Source organism: Oryx dammah, unplaced genomic scaffold (genome assembly GCF_014754425.2).
Source record: "Oryx dammah isolate SB20612 unplaced genomic scaffold, SCBI_Odam_1.1 HiC_scaffold_20, whole genome shotgun sequence".
Lineage (NCBI taxonomy): Eukaryota > Metazoa > Chordata > Mammalia > Artiodactyla > Bovidae > Oryx > Oryx dammah.
The window spans coordinates 51,058,587-51,075,729 of NW_024070204.1; the positions used below are offsets into that span (position 1 = coordinate 51,058,587).

The following is a 17,143-nucleotide window of genomic DNA, read 5'->3' on the forward strand; positions in this document are numbered from 1 at the left end:
GATGGTGGCTTTTTAAGCACACACACAAACAGGTTATCATGGCATCTCCTAAAACTGACATTCTCAAAATAGTGTCCACCACTATACAAAGGAGGTTTGAATGTTCTGAGGCCATTTTTTCTTTTAAGCCATTGCTCTAATCTTCTTTCTTCCTCAACCATGGTCATCACCCCTTCCTTACACTCCGCTCCCAACAACATTCCCAACGAAACACAATCAAGACAGTCAAGTCATTACTGCAAGCTTTTTTCAGCACTTTGAACTGCATAATGAGGCTTCTGCTCTCATGTTTTACGTCTTAAGCATGTTGAAAGCAGGGTCTCTACCATCTTTATTTTCCGTAACACTCAGCATATGGTAAAGATTCCAATTTTCTTTCACAATGCCATGCTTAGAACATTTCAATGCTCTCCTAAACTGGCCTCCCTCCCTGTTGCCAGTGGCTTTGCTGATCATTTTTTTCTCAGTCCCATTCACCACCTGTTCTGCTGAGGTCATCTAAGTCAGCGGTCCCTGACCTTTCTGGCACCAGGGACCGATTTTATGGAAGACAATTTTTCCATGGACTGGGGAGGGGGATGGTTTTGGGGTGACTGATGTGCATTACATTTATTGTGCACTTTAGTTCTATTATTATATCAGCTCCGATTCAGGTATTCAGGTATTCATGTTTTACGTCTTAGACCCCTGACCTAAGTAATTTCTCAAAAATACAGAACATAGCAAGCCATACTTATATTTGGTGGTGCACCAATATCTGTAAATATAAATTAAAAATATTTAGAAGGTGGCTCCCACCTGAATTCACACTTTAATCTTATTCCTTGCCATCTGTTTGCAGCAAAGGTCACTAGCTATTCAGCAACAATCATCTCTTTTTTCACATGTCTGTGACTTTATAATGCTGTTCCCACTGTCTGAAATGACCTTCTTTATTTATGGAGAGATTCCAAATGGCCTCTAAGGTATAGGTCAATTACTATCTACACTAGGTACATCCAGCATTTCTTAGAAGATAGGGAAGCCTCGTCAGCAACTTGAGTATATCTCTACAGGCACTTCCATTATTACACTGGGTCTATCGACTCTGGAAAATTATCTGAGTGTAAAGGTTGTATTATTTCATTTCGCTGTGGGTCCCAGTTCTTGACACACAGGGGATACTCAGTAGTCTACTAGAGGAATAGATGTCAGTTTCCCTAACTAGATTTGAATAATTTTCTTGTGGGTCTACCTGCTTGTCAAATAGATTTAGTCTCATTTGATCCTATATTCACACAGGGTAATGCTTAGATTGCAAATACTGTCACATCTCTTGTTTTTCCAATTAATCTCAGGAATCTTTAAGTAGGAAATCTGGTCTTCCCCTTGTTGGTTATTCAGTCTAATGTAGACCCTTGCTTCTAAACTTCATGTGGAGAGATGACCGCAATTAGCATGAAGGCTTCTGCCACTGCTGCGTGGTATCACAGCTCAACACTGGTCTTGTTAAGTCCTGTGTCCTGCTGCTTCAGGCTTCCACTGGCTTCTAGAATGGACCAGCCACAAACTTCAAAGCTGTTGCTCTTTGATTTTAACTCTTGCTTAAATAAAAAGCAGCCCTCATCATCAACCTTAGGTCATGGCCTGGAACAGGCAATCCAGGCTTCCCCTTCATCATGATGTGTTAACACCTTCAGGACCTGTTATATCAGATAGCATTATCGCCTGATTAGAGACCACATGTGGAGAAGGCAATGGCACCCCACTCCAGTACTCTTCCTGGAAAATCCCATGGATGGAGGAGCCTGGTAGGCTGTAGTCCATGGGGTTGCTAAGAGTCAGACATGACTGAGCGACTTCACTTTCACTTTTCACTTTCATGCATTGGAGAAGGAAAGGGCAACCCACTCCAGTGTTCTTGCCTGGAGAATCCCAGGGACGGGGGAACCTGGTGGGCTACCGTCTATGGGGTCGCACAGAGTTGGACACGACTGAAGTGACTTAGCAGCAGCAGCAGCAAAGATCACATGACCCCATTTTAATGTGTTTCCCTTACTTCTCATTTCACAGAGAAAGTTGAGGGTTCAGGCTCTTTTCTCCAGTAGACTCCCAAAGTTCTTGGGTGATTTGGTTTGCACTCTCCTTAAACATTACCAAGGAGAGGAGCAGGTTTTAATGAAAAGGAGATCTTGTCACACTCTTTCTCTAAGGAAAGAGATGCCTGGAGGCCTAATGTTTACATAACTAAGGGACTTTACTTAGTGATTTTTTCCAAAATTAATAAATGAACCCCCAAGAGATTTTCCAGTAACAGACTGAGTCCCAAGATAGATTTAGAATTTCTGTCTCTCAAGTCATTCTTACATACACATGCAGATGCTTACTGAAATGAACAGTCATTTTTTCCAAGTCTTTTTTCCTCAGGAACAGTAATTTATGACCATACAGACAAGGTAGAATTAGAACAGTTGAGCAACCCTCATCTTAATTGTCCTTTCCTGAGTGGCCAAGGAAGTGGTGAGTCTGATAACTATTTTTTTTAAAGGTACAGTTCAGTTCAGTTGAGCCGCCCTACTAATCTAATAAGGCAAAGAAGAGATTCATTCCATAGTGAAGATCTGGCATTCCAGGGTCAATCTGGAGTAGCAGAGGAGAAATACAATAACAATAAATTTCAATTAGATGACAAAGTCAGTCATAGATCACTGTGCCAGCAGCGTCTTTTCTTCTAAGAACTGGGAAAGGTAAGTTTAAAATTCATCTTGTGCTCAAAGAAAATGTACAACAATACTTTCTTCAAATGTATCTACCCAGTTGAGCTTTATATAACATAGTCCAGGGGAGATTACCCCAAACTGAGGTCTAATTTACTGAACTGCAGTGATCAGAAAAGTGCATTCTTTTTTTTCTCACAATCTTGATGTCTCTAAAATCCAAGTGTGTTTTACAATCAATGGCATTTTGGATTTGACAGATTAGTGAATTAAACATTTTTACTTAAGTAAAATAATCTAAAAAGGCAAATATGGAAAACCTAAGAATTGTCCAAATATCTAGGTCCCAACCCCAGCATTAAGATGTGACTATCTTAGCATATTAAAGGGAGACACAGACAAGAACAGTAGGTGAAGGTGAATTAGAGGAAAGTATTGGCTTGGTTGAAAAAGTCTTTTGGGTTTTTCCATAAGATATTACAGAAAAACACCCAAACAAACTTTTTGGCCAACCTCATAGTTCTCAAAGGGAGTTCCCCATCTAGCCATCCGTCAATATCAGCATCATTTGAGAACTTGTTAGAAATGCAATATTCTCAGCACCTATTGCAGAGGTACTGAATCATAATCTTTGAGTATGTAATCAAAGATTATATACTGATCCATAATCTTTGGAGTATAAAGCCTCACAATCTGGGTTTTAATAAAAATCTCTGGGCAGTAACCCAGTGGCATGGCTACCATAAGCAGGGAAGATTCTAAGACCCAACACAGGGAGGTACTTTTTTCACGTCCCTCTGTGTCTGGGTTCTGACTCCATATACATGAAAGCAGCTTCCAGGTAGGCAACTGCCTTCCAGGCAGATGAATTACAAGGAGAGAATCAACTGATCAGGCTACTACAGTACCCTGTCTAGTTAGTAATATGTTTCTCACTATCAATTACTTAATTAGTGATCTTGTTTTTGTACAAAGTTCTTGAGTTCTGAGTATCAGTAACCACACTCAATCTAACTGGATTCTGAGAAAATAAAAATTCGGAACCTGGGAAATTAAAGGTCAGTCCAGAAATTTGAGTATACTATGAAGACATTACCCAGCAGTGCCCACTATGTATTCAAGCCATTTAAATGAACTATGCACCAAGTCAAAAGAAGTGCAGAATGAAGGGCAGTGAGGTCAAGACTGCAAACTGGCAGTCTTCCAGCCAGAGGTGGCCCACTGATGTGGTCTGCCCCACACACAGTGTTTAGAAATTGGGAAATTTCACATAAAATTTTGGAATTCTTCCTGTCTTAAAAAAGCTAAAGATTTGACATTAGGGAACCCACATCCTGGTACTTCAGAAAGAGTCTGGAGCTAAGCAGAAACTGTTTCTTTCAGATGGACTAGCAGTTCCTCTAGTCTGCCACAGTCTCCACCCCTCCTCACTGTCCGACAGCTGCCCCGACCAGGTGATATCATTTTACATCACCTGCCCGACCCTTTATGCATTTGAGTTTGAGGATCCCTAATCCATATAAAGAGTTTTCACGAAATAAATAATTGAGATGGTTTGAAAAAAAATACATTTTTCAGAAATTTAACTTTACTTTAGAGCTATGTGTGCATATGTGTGGACAAGGGTGTAGACATTAGTTATTTTAAAAACAGACAAAATATCAAGGGCAAAGGTTGTTGTGATAGAGGATAAAAAGTACTGGACTGGAACTCTAATATCTTTACTAGACATAATGTTATCCCTGAGCCTTGTTTAGATATCTGTTGTGTGGGAATGATAATATCTACCACATATAGGGTTCATTGTGATGATTACATTAGGTAATGTACGTTCAAATTCATGACATACTACAGACCCTCAAAAGTCTTTGTGGAATTAAAATTTGGTTGTGTTTCATTATCTGCATTTTACTTTACAAATTATACCTAGCACAGATAAACATTTGGGGGAAAATTCAAAATTGACCCTTCAAAAGCCTTACACTGCAATGAGAGAAAGGGATGAACATTATTGACTATAAACTATAAACCATGCACATACACCATGTTGGGTACTTTATATAGATTGTCCCCTTACGGCAATACTTATGCCTACTTAGCACTACCCCACTTTGGCACATTAAAAATCAGGGCTCAGAAAGTTTAGGTAATCTATCCAAAGTCATCCAGCAGGTGTTCACAACCAGGGTCTATCTTAACTCCAAAGTCTTTCCCTATGAGCTTGGTTACAAGCTTGGAACACTAGTTAAAAAAAAAAAAATGCAAGTTTTCTTCTACTCCTTCTCAAACTACTGAATCAGATTGAAAGAGGAACAGCCTGGGGATCTGCAAGTTCTATCAGAGCCTCAGGTAATTCTTAATAATAGCAAAGAAACACTACTCAGAGAAAGCTGACAAACAGTCAAAGTAAGCAGAGAGAGTTGCTTCGCATTATTCCTCATGGAAGGAAGGAGGGGAGGGAGGGAGGGAGGAAAAGGACCTGGAAGCCAAGGTCTCCCCGTTTGCAGGATTATAAGAAGTTCTAGATGGATGTTTTCTTTCTAACTGCACCCAAACTGTTGAATCCAAACACAAGGAGCCAGCCAACAGGAAACCCAGCCTGCCACTGCAGAGGAGCGGAGCACTTTGAACTACAGGCATCTTGTGCACCCAAATTACATGCTGTGATACACACAGTATTTGAGCTGTTCCGCAATACAGAAGCCAATTATTCTTGGCACACACTTCTATCGTGCTATCCAAATCACCATGCCTCACATGTGGAATGGTGCCACATCAAATGCACCAAGCCATAAATTCCCTAAACTCTTAGAGATGAAAGTTGAATGTTGGAGAGAAAGAGTATTTGGTACACATACCATGTAGCAGAAAAGATGTTTAATTTGATGCTGCTAGATCTATTATGAAAAACTGGGATAGCAAAACCCTGCTTTAGAAAATTTTCAGATTGTAAACTGAATTTTTTCAATGTAATTCAGCATAAGCATTGCGTTTTCCATTTTTAGTAAAGTTACTTATTCTATAGCATTCATCTTAAAAAACTTTAATTTTCCAGTCTCTCCCAGTCAATATTTTCAAATACACTAGAGAAGCACAGACACTAAAAGAGGAGAGGCAGGAGGTACCAAAAAGTTCTGTTGAGAATCACAGACACTATACACATGTCCTGAATAGCCGTGCTTCTTAATAATCAGACCAGTTAACTGACCTACTCTCCCACTCCTAGACCCCTGCAAAATCCAAAGATAATTTTAATCAAACTGTTAGGTGATACTAAATTAGAAATCCTATGATAATTTTTAGTGGAATTATAGAAAATTTTAAAAACAGGAAAATGAGATACTAGATGTATCAGTTCTAGGTTTCTCAAGCTTTAACGTGCCTACGAATCTCCTAGGAATTTTGTTAAAATGCAGGTTCTGATTTAACAGATCTGCATTTCTGAGTCTCTCATGAGTGTCCAGCTGATGATCACACTCTGGTCCAGGGACCACAAGAGGGGTATAATCCACCAATTTTGAAAGTTCATGTTGGTGAAGTTGCTAGAGAGAAGACAGAGAATCTGGGATAGAGGGTTTATAACATAATGTTAGTGTTAATTAGGAGTGCAATGCAAAGTTGAAAGATAGAGTGAAGGTTTATATAAATGTCCAATTTCTCCAGAAGAAATTGGTTGCATATGAAGTAGAAAAATCATCTTATTTTGAATTAGTAAGAGAGGAATTTAAGAGGATAAGTATATTTACAATCATTATATAATTGGAGTTCTTAAACTTTAAAAACATTATGACTGGATTAACTCCCCAGAAAAATGCAGATAATGAATGTGTACTCACATTTCTATATGTAATTTCAGAAGGTTCATTGAATTTCCTTCTGAAAGGAATGAACCATCATGTGAGCCCACAGGTTACAAGTTAAGACTAAATCCACACAGTTGGGGCAGGGGAAAAATCTATAATTCAAGAGTAATAGAGGGCAACTTCAAACCTGCTATGTATTTGATTGATGACATTATTGTATAAAGGCTGATGGCTGGTCAGCCATGTCCATAAAATATAAGTTGGTAGAAATGTATATTTTTTCCAGGGTAAGACACAAAGCTTCTTTGTGATAGGCAAGAGGAAAGCAGCATATAAAGAAATTAAGTATATATTAGATTGGCTAAAAATTTCATTTGAGTTTCTCAGCAACATGTTATCAGGGTTGTCCCTGGTGGCTCAGTGATAAAGATCTGTCTGCCAGTGGAGGAAACACAGGAGGCATGAGTTCGACCCTTGGGTGGGGAAGATCCCTGGAGGAGGAAATGGCAACCCACTCCAGTATTCTTGCCTGGGAAATCCTATGGACAGAGGAGTCTGGTGGGCTACAGTCCATGGGGTTGTGAAGAGCCAAACACAACTTAACAATTAAAACAAATATTATTCTGGAAAAATACACAGCAAAAAATACAGATATATGAGAATCACTGTCTAGAAAAGGGATTTTTAAAGATATAAAGGGCAACTGTTGTTTTATGCTGGTGTTCCAATATGGTTTTTCACTTTAATAGTTTTAAGCCTCTCACCACTTGTCTTCTTATACTAGTGAGCAATTATAAATATGTAGGGTTGTCATGTAAAAGGCATAGAGATGCAGTTTATTTTTTCTAAAGTTATTGATCACCAAATCTTAAATAAGCACCTTAGAATCTAGAAAGGGAGCTATACCTGTGTATGTGTGTGTGTGTGTGTGTGTGTGTGTTCACAAAACTCTATGTCAAGCATGATATGAAATACAGACACCACTATAGTGCTGGAGAAGACTCTTGAGAGTCCCTTGGACAGCAAGGAGATGAAACTGGGCAGTCTTAACAGAAATCAGCCGTGAATACTCATTGGAAGGACTGATACTGAAGTTGAAGCTCCAATACTTTGGCCACCTGATCCGAAGAGCCAACTCACGGAAAAGACTCTGATGCTGGGAAAGGTTGAGGACAGAAGGGGGTAACAGAGGATGAGATAGTCAGATAGCATCACTGACTCAATGGGCATGAGTTTGAGCAAACTCTGGGAGATAGTGAAGGGGACAGGGAAGCCTGGTGAGCTGCAGTCCATGAGGTCACAAAGGGTCAGACATGACTAAGAATCATTGACTAATCAGTATACATTCATTAAAACCTCTATGTGCCATGCATTGTATCAGGCATACTGGTAGATAAACAAACAGTTCCTTCTTTCATGGGCAAATTAGTCAGTAGAGCATAACAACAGCAAAATAGGTACAAAGGATGATTTCATTTCATTTGTGATAAGTCCTGCGAAGGAAAGGCATGCGTTTCATGAAAAGCCACAAGGAGACTTCATTCGAATACAGAGCATTGAAATGTGGATGCCAAGTTAGGGCAAATCCAGAGCCACAGAAGTCGGTCTTTAGAGCATTACCAGACTTGCCGGCCTGCCAAGGGCTAGCAGAGGAGGACAGCAGGAGGTGTTGAAGGAGCCAAGTGAGGTCTAGGCTGGGCTGAAGCTCTATCTAGGCCTGAAGCCGGAGGCGGGGACTAGGACATGCCTTTAGTCTGTTGAGCCCAGCATTCAGCACTTTGACAACTCTTGGCCTGGTGGTCTGGATAAAAAGAGTGCAAGGGACATTTAAGTGGTTCTGTTAGAGTCAAAAAATGGACAAAACAAAGTTATCTACCATATTTCAGGGTCAAACTATGAGATCGAGCTAGAGGTATGCAAAATCATCTGCAAGAGACACCCAAGTCAGACCCAGAGAGTGGCTGGTTGAGGGTACTCGTTTGGATGCATCTGGAGAAAGAAGTCTCCCATTCAAGAGAGGGTGGCTTTGTTGTTTAGCTGCTCATCTTTTGTAACCCCATGGGCTGCAGCCCCCCGACTCCTCTGTCAATGATATTTTCCCAGCAAGAATACTGGAGTGGGTTCCCATTTCATCCTCCAGGGGATCTTCCTGATCTAAGGACTGAACCTGTGTCTCCTGCACTGCAGGTGGGTTCTTTACCACTGAGTCACCTGGAAAGCCCTCAAGGGAGGGTGGCTAGCAGGTAAATCAGAGGAGACTTGACATGCACTGCCCTTAGAGATAGGGAGCACCCGCGGACCCAGGGAGTGAGCCTGCCCTCCGAAAAAGACCCTCTCTCCTGCTCACCTGGAGGGCCGAGCTCCTCAGAACCAGGAGAGAATAAACTCTTTGATCACGGGTGACTCTGCTTATTCTAAATCCACACTATGCAGGCATTTGGCATTTCTGAACTTACCTACAGAGAGACAATGTTTGCACTGGTGGGGCCAAAACATTTTGTAGCTTTTTAAGGAATCAACTGATATTCTAGCTTTAAGGCTCTTGTGGGCTTTGGAGGTGGACATCATCGTTCCTGAGAAGCACAAGATCACATTTCTAAGACTGCTTGGTTGATGTGCAAGTGAAGTACGGTGAGTTCACCAAGGAAAACACTGCTCTGTAAGGATCTGTGTGGGTGGCCGACTGTTCTTCCTGAGGCAACACCCCTAGGTAATCTGCCCCCAACACACACATCATTTTCCATGTAAAATTTCTACAAGGATAGTAGCTCTAGCAGCTCTGCAGCATACAGCAGCTAACTTCTACTGAACGCTGCCCACGCACCAGGCATGGAGCCAAGCACCGTGTGGATTATCTTGTTTAATCCTCCTAAGGGTGCTGCTATTATTATCCCTCTTTTCCGACTATGGAAACTGAGGTTAGGAGGCACGAGTTGTCACAAGTAGTGATGACAGAGCTGGGATTCAGAGCAGTGTGACTGTAGAGCTGGCACCCTGAACCAATACAAGATATTGCCTCCTACCAATGCCAAAATACCATGGAGGGTTGTCCAGAAGTGCATTCTTTTCCAAATTCTAGCTTGAAAAGTTTTTCTTTTTTTTTTTTTGGTTTTGTTTTTTTTTTTTAGTTTGGTTTTGCTGGGCCTTGGTTGTAGCATGTGAAATCTTTAGCTGTGGCATGTGGGATCTAGTTCCCTGACCAGGGATTGAACTCAGGCCCCCTGCATTGGGAGGGTGGTCTTAATCACTGGACTACCACGGAAGTCCCATGAAAGTTTCTTTAAAGAGAGAAAGAAGAACAAAGGATCTCTACCTGTATACTTTGCAGATCCAGACACCTTTCTTGGTGTCACACAGGGCTTGGACGTTTTCTCCTCTGAAGTGAAGTGAAGTGAACTTGCTCAGTTGTGTCCGACTCTTTGCGACCCCACGGACTGTAGCCTACCAGGCTTCTCAGTCCATGGGCTTTTCCAGGCAAGAGTACTGAAGTGGGTTGCCATTTCTTTCTCCAGGGGATCTTCCCAACCCAGGGATCGAACCCGGGTCTCCCGCATTGGAGGCAGATGCTTTACCCACTGAGCCACCAGGGAATTAGAGAGAAGTGGCTTAGCTTTCTACCCACAACTCATCTTTTCTCCTGGCTTTTCTTTTTGTTCTCAGAGAGGATGGCTCTGCATATTTTATTTTATTTTTTTTTTCTGCATATTTTAAATGTTTCAATTTGGCTCCTTCTGACCTATGAGTGAGCAAGCATGAGGCTGGAACTAGAGGAGGGTTGGCAAAATGCAGTATTACTAAATAATAAATGTAATAAATTATATGTTAGAACAAAAGACATGGTATGAAAACAAACAAACATACAAACAGTATAGCCGGGACTGGGAAATAGGGGAAATTCAAGATGCAGGTAAAAATAAGATAGTCACGGCTGGCTTCATGGGGAAGATAAGACTTGAGCAAAAATCAGGAAAATTAGGGAGTTGGCTTATGGTTACTGGCTGGGAAGAGCATGTCACACAGCAAATTCTTAAGATGTATGTGTACCTGATGTGCTTGGACATCAGTGAGGAGCCTGGTGTGGCTGCAGCTGAGTAAATGAGGGGGAGAAGTATGGGAAAGAAGGCCAGAGATGAAAGAAGTACCAAATCAGGTTGTAAGTCATGATAAGCACTTTAACTCTGAGGGAGACGGGGAGTCATGGCAAGTTTGTGAGCAGAGGAATGGCATGATATGATCTGCATCGGCTGTTGTCTTAGAACAGGCTGTTGTGCAGCAAGGGTAGAAGCAGAGTGACCTATTGCGAGGCCATAGAAGTCCTTCAGGCCAGAGAAGATGGTGGGTTGCAATAGGGAGGAAATTAGAGGTGGTGAAATGAACTTTGGAGAAGGCAATGGCACCCCACTCCAGTACTCTTGCCTGGAAAATCCCATGGACAGAGGAGCCTGGTAGGCTGTAGTCCATGGGGTCGCTAAGAGTCGGACACGACTGAGCGACTTCACTTTCACTTTTCACTTTCATGCATTGGAGAAGGAAATGGCAACCCACTCCAGTGTTCCTGCCTGGAGAATCCCAGGGATGGGGGAGCCCGGTGGGCTGCTGTCTATGGGGTCTCACAGAGTCGGACACGACTGAAGTGACTTAGCAGCAGCAGCAGCAGCAGCAGAAATGAACTTGGGCCTTAGGTGTGTTTTGACTGTAGGGGTTTCAGGACCCCTGATGGACTGGAAATGAGATGTGACAGAAAGAAGACACATAAAGATATCCCCAAACTTTGGTCTGAGCAAGAGAGATGGGGAAGCTATGATTAGAGCAAATTTAGAGGCGGCTGAGTAAATCTGGAGATTTTTCCAACCTCCTCCCAGTGTGAGAAATCCTTCCCCTCCCTTCCCTCCCTCCCCCATCTTTTCTTTCCTTCCTCCCTTCATCCTTCTTTTATTCCTTCCATCCCGTCTTCCTCCTTATTTCCTTCCTTCCATGTGTATCTACAACTATCAGACATTATACTTTGACATACAACAGGCACAACATACCCTCACCAGCAAACAGAATGTGAATGACAGAGTAAGGCAGGGAGGGGGAATTGACAGCAGGGGGCCTCTTTCATTCTATCCCTTACCTAATATAAATTTAGCTTCCGATATTAGCAGATTGGAAGAAGTCACAATTTTTAAACCATGATTTGGAAAATGCAGCAATACTTCCATTTCGAGTGTACTTAGAAAATTATACTAAACCTGAAATTTGTTGTTGCTTAGAGTCACTAAATTGTGTCTGGCTCTTGCAACCCCAAGGACTGTAGCCTGCCAGGCTCCTCTGTCCATGGGATTCTCCAGGCAAGAATACTGGAGTGGTTTGCCATTTCCTTCTCCAGGGGATCTTCCCGATCCAGGGATCAAACCCTCGTCTCCTACATTGCAGGTGAATTTTTTACCGCTGGGTCACCAGAGAAGCAGGGTATATATATATTTTTGCCTACTGTATTATCAAAAACAAACTGGAATAACCATCGATAATAAATGAAACTTTCATTACTATCTCATAGAAATGGTATCTTTTTTGCTTGTCTTTACTATCCATTAAAGATTTTGAGAACTCAAACAGCTATATTATTTATTAGTTTTATTCTAAGAAATTGACTGCTAAATGGTACACTCCAGTAGAAAGGATGCCCTAGGGTACAACAAAAGGCAGATTAGCAATGCCGTCAGGAGACTGATCTCTGAACAGACTGCCCGAGTTTGATACCAGACTCTTGTGAATTACCTATGTGTCCCTGAGCTAGTTATTTAACCTCTCTGCATTTCGGTTTCTACACCTATAAAATAAGAAAAAATAATTTATCCAACTTCACAGATTTATGGTGCTGCTGCTGCTGCTAAGTCACTTCAGTCGTGTCCGACTCTGTGCGACCCCATACACGGCAGCCCACCAGGTTCCTCCGTTCCTGGGATTCTCCAGGCAAGAACACTGGAGTGGGTTGCCATTTCTTTCTCCAATGTATGAAAGTGAAAAGTGAAAGTGAAGTCGCTCAGTCATGTCTGACCCTCAGCGACCCCATGGACTGCAGCCTTCCAGGTTCCTCCATCCATGGGATTTTCCAGGGCAGAGTACTGGAGTGGGGTGCCATTACCTTCTCCAGATTTATGGTGAGGATTATGCAAAGTCCTCAGAACTGTGGGCCACACAGAAAACACTCAATTGATGGCATTACTTATTGAGCATAATTAGGCTAATCTTACTGCTACTATCATCTAACAAGGAATTCTCTCCTCCTTTCCAGGGAGCTTATTTTCATGTTGGATGTTATACGCTTTTTTTCTTTTTCATTTTCAATCATTTCTTCCTTAAGGAAAAAGCAAGAAAGTTGACAAAGATTATATAAATGCTTAATACTGTTGGTAAATAACATTATTGGCAAGAATATGAACAACTTCAAAAACCATTTTAAGAAGTATATTTTGAAGCAGAAGAAAGTTCAAAACTTTCTTTAGACACAGAAAACAAACTTATGGTTACCAAAGGGGAAAGGTGGGAACGGGGGAGGGATAAATTAGGAATCAGGAAGATCCTCTGGAGAAGGGTTAGGCTACCCACTCCAGTACTATTGGGCTTGCCTTGTGGCTCAGCTGGTGAAGAATTTGCCCACAATGTGGGAGACCTGGGTTCGATCCCTGGGTTGAGAAGATCCCCTGGAGAAGGGAAAGGCTACCCACTCTAGAATTCTGGCCTAGAGAATTCCATGGACTGTATAGTCCATGGAGTCACAGAGTTGGATTATGGCTGAGTGACCTTCACTTTCACTTTTATTTTGGGAGTAACATATACACACTACAATATAAAAACAGATATGCAACAAGGACCTATGTATGGCATAGGGAACTATACTCTATACTTTGTAATGACCTATATGTGAAAAGGGCTTCCCTGTTGGCTCAGATGGTAAAAAATCTGCCTTCAATGCAGGAGACCTGGGTTCAATCCCTGGGCTGGAACCATCTCATGGAGAAGGGAATACTCCAGTATTCTTGCCTGGATAATTACATGGACAGAGGAGCCTGGTGGGCTACTGTCCATAGGGTTGCAAAGAGTCAGACACAATTGAGTGACTAACACTTTCACTTTCATATGTGAAAAGAATCTGAAAAAAAATATATGTGTGTGTATATATATTCACTTTGCTATACACCTGAAACTAGCACAACATTGTAAATCAACTATACTTCAATCAAACTATATACATAACAAAGATATTTTATTAAACAAAAAAAGATGTCACAGCAGTAAATGGTCAAATATTGTGATCTCATTAAAAATATGCAGAAGTACACAGACATTTGGGAGACTAGAAATCAAGTAGCAGCAGTGGCTATCTCTGCATGGCTAGATCTGAAGAGGTTTAATATCTTTTGTTACTCATTTTTCTTTCATTTTCTGAACGTGAAGTGCTTGGATGACTGAGTAGTATGGCCAGCTGAAATATGTAAAAGGGAAGAAATGCACGGAAAAAAGCATTTTAAATTTGACTTTGGATTTCAAGAATTTGATAATCCTATCAGGTACTCAGTTGAAGGGCTTCCCTGGTGGCTCAGATGGTAAAGAATCCGCCTGAAACACAGGAGACCCAGGTTCACGCTCTAGGTCAGGAAGATCCCCTGGAGAAGGGAATGGCTACCCACCCTAGGATTCCTGCCTGGATAATCCCATGGATGGAGGAGCCTGGCTACAGTCCATGGAGTCACAAAGAGTTGGACACGACTGTGTGACTAAGCACACGTGAGATACTCAGATGGGAATTTCCAATAGATATTAGTAGAGGAATTTTAAAACTTCATGGATGAGGCTAAGATAGGCTTGGATATGAATTTAGGCATTATCAGCATGAAGATAGTGATTAAAAATAACAAGAAAGCATAAGTGAATCCTGGAGAACATTAAGACTGGGGAGAGCTGGGGACTGAGACTGGTATCCTGGGAAGTCTAGAATGATGGGAACAAAAATCAAGGAGGGAAACAGAAAGAATGCAAGACCTCAAGCCAGGAGGAGAAACAGACAACTGTCTTAGAGAAACCTAGTAAGAAATGAGCTGAAAAGCATTTTATTTGGCAATTAGATCAAAGGAACTATAGCTGAAATAGAGTGGGGGTGGGGGGCTGCAACTGGTGGATTGAGGAATAAACAGGAGAGAAAGAAAATGAAGGTAGTGTGTATCAACTCTCTTTCCAGAAGTCTGTGTGAGAAAATCAATAGAGATATGGTTGACACAGCATCAAAGGAGAGGGGAATTTTTTCCTTAAGAAGGGAGGAACTCAACCAGTCTGAGAAAGAAGTCACTAGACAGTATGTCAAAGAGAGAATATGACGGATGGAGAAATAACCAGGGGAAGTTTTGAAGGGGATAGGGTTGGGTTTGGAGTATTCTCCCTTACTTTTAAGTGCATAAAATAGAAAATCTCTTTATAGTATTAAATAGAAAATCAATACTGATTGAGCAGAATATATCAGCCTTTTTTTGATGACTCAGTGTCACCAATTTGAACATCAATTTTTACACTTAACTCTCCTGATGGAGATGCTGTTAGGTTTCTCAAAACAGGTTGAGCTTGAAATAATGCCATTTGCAGCAACATGGATAGACCTAGGGAGCATCATACTGAGTGAAGTAAGTCAGGAAAGAGAGATATCATATGGCATCCCTTATTTGTGGAATCTAAAAAGAAATGATACAAATCAACTTACTAACAAAACAGAAACAGACTCACAGACTTTGAGAAAGAACTTATGGTTACGAGGGGGGAAGATGGGAAGAGATAGTTAGGGAGTTCGGGATAGGCATGTACACACTGCTGTATTGAAAATGGATAACTTACAAGGACCTACTGTATCGCACATGGAATTCTGCTTAGTGTCATGTGGCAGCCTGGATGGGAGGGAGAGTTGGGGGAGAATGGATACATGTATATGTATAGCTGAGTCCCTTTTCTGTTCATCTAAAACTATCACAATGTTGTTTGTTAACTGGATATACCCTAAGGCAAACTAAAAAATTTTAAGAAAGAAAAAAAAAAAGAAAGAAAGAAACAAAACAGGTTGAGCTTATTGCACCTTTCCAAAAGGCCTAAGACAGCTGTGCTTTTTCGGATGCTTTTGACAGATTTTCTGTTTCTTCTTTTGTTTGCAGGCCATCAGCTGTCACTTGGCTACTGTGAGTTGTGGCTTTCCTTTCCCTGGAATCTCCTACCCTCCCCCCACCCCTTTTCTAACTTGCCCATCCAATTATGGAAGGCTTGGAACAACCCAACCAAGTGTGTATGAATCATCACTAAAATGTGGGTATACATTTCTCTTACTAAGTGAAGAGCATTATCTTTACAGGGTGATGCTGTGAGTATCTATTTTGGGTACTCAAAGCCTGTGTTTCTTCCTTCTTTGTGATGATCTATTAAAGGAAAAAGGGGATGCTGTGAGGGATGGAAAGCTGAATTCTTAATAGTAAGAATGTATGTTGCTGTCAATAATTGAGGTATATGTATACGTCATGTTTACCAAAACACAGTGTCTACATAGAGAAAAGGCTGAGTTTATTTTCCAAGAGTTATTTCCCTTGTTGGTAAATAAACTCAACCTTTTCTGCTCAACATTCAGAAAACTAAGATCATGGCATCTGGCCCCATCACTTCATGGCAAATAGATGGGAAAACAGTGGAAACAGTGTCGGACTTTATTTTGGGGGGCTCCAAAATCACTGCAGATGGTGACTGCAGCCATGAAATTAAAAGATGCTTACTCCTTGGAAGAAACGTTACGACCAGCCTAGACAGCATATTAAAAAGCAGAGACATGACATTGCCAACAAAGGTCCGTCTCATCAAGGCTGGTCATGTATGGATGTGAGAGTTGGACTATAAAGAAAGCTGAGCACCGGAGAACTGATGCTTTTGAACTGTGGTGTTGGAGAAGACTCTTGAGAGTCCCTTGGACTGCAAGGAGATTCAACCAGTCCACTCTAAAGGAGATCAGTCCTGAAAATTCACTGGAAGGACTGATGTTGAAGCTGAAACTCCAATATTTTGGCCACCTGATGCGAAGAGCTGATTCATCTGAAAAGACCCTGATGCTGGGAATGATTGAAGGCAGGAGGAGAGGGGACGACAGAGGGTAAGATGGTTGGATGGCATCACCGACTCAATGGAGATGAATTTGAGTAAATTCTAGGAGTTGGTGATGGACAGGGAGGCCTGGCGTGCTGTGGTCCATGGGGTTGCGAAGAGTTGAACACAACTGAGCGACTGAACTGAACTGAACTGCCCTTGTATGGAACCTACACAGCTAGTTTGTAGGATGATCTCATCAGCATCTTCTGCAAGCCATAATCTATGATTACATAAATAATTAAGAACGGTTTTAAAATAACTTTGCAATGATTTTTGGTTCTCTTTAGATACCCAACAATGTAACTTCTATGACATTCTGGCAGGTTTATAATTATTATTACAAAATACATTTATTATGTCAGAGAACTGGTAACTTAATGCTTGCTGGAGTACTAAAGTAATAAACCTATAGCCAAAAAAGGAGGAAGGTTCAGGAAATGAAATAGGAATCTTTGCCCAAATTCATTAGCAACTTGTTTTCAGCATGTATGG

The 17,143-nt window shown here is 41.3% G+C and overlaps 1 protein-coding gene and 1 non-coding gene across 2 annotated transcripts in view; both read right to left on the reverse strand.

The window, feature by feature from the left end:
- PDE4D (phosphodiesterase 4D) overlaps nt 1–17,143 on the reverse strand; it is a 377,805-nt gene that overhangs the window by 114,519 nt on the left and 246,143 nt on the right. The window lies entirely within an intron of this gene.
- TRNAW-CCA lies at nt 10,018–10,089 on the reverse strand. Its single transcript has one exon. It is a non-coding gene; the product is annotated as a tRNA-Trp (tRNA).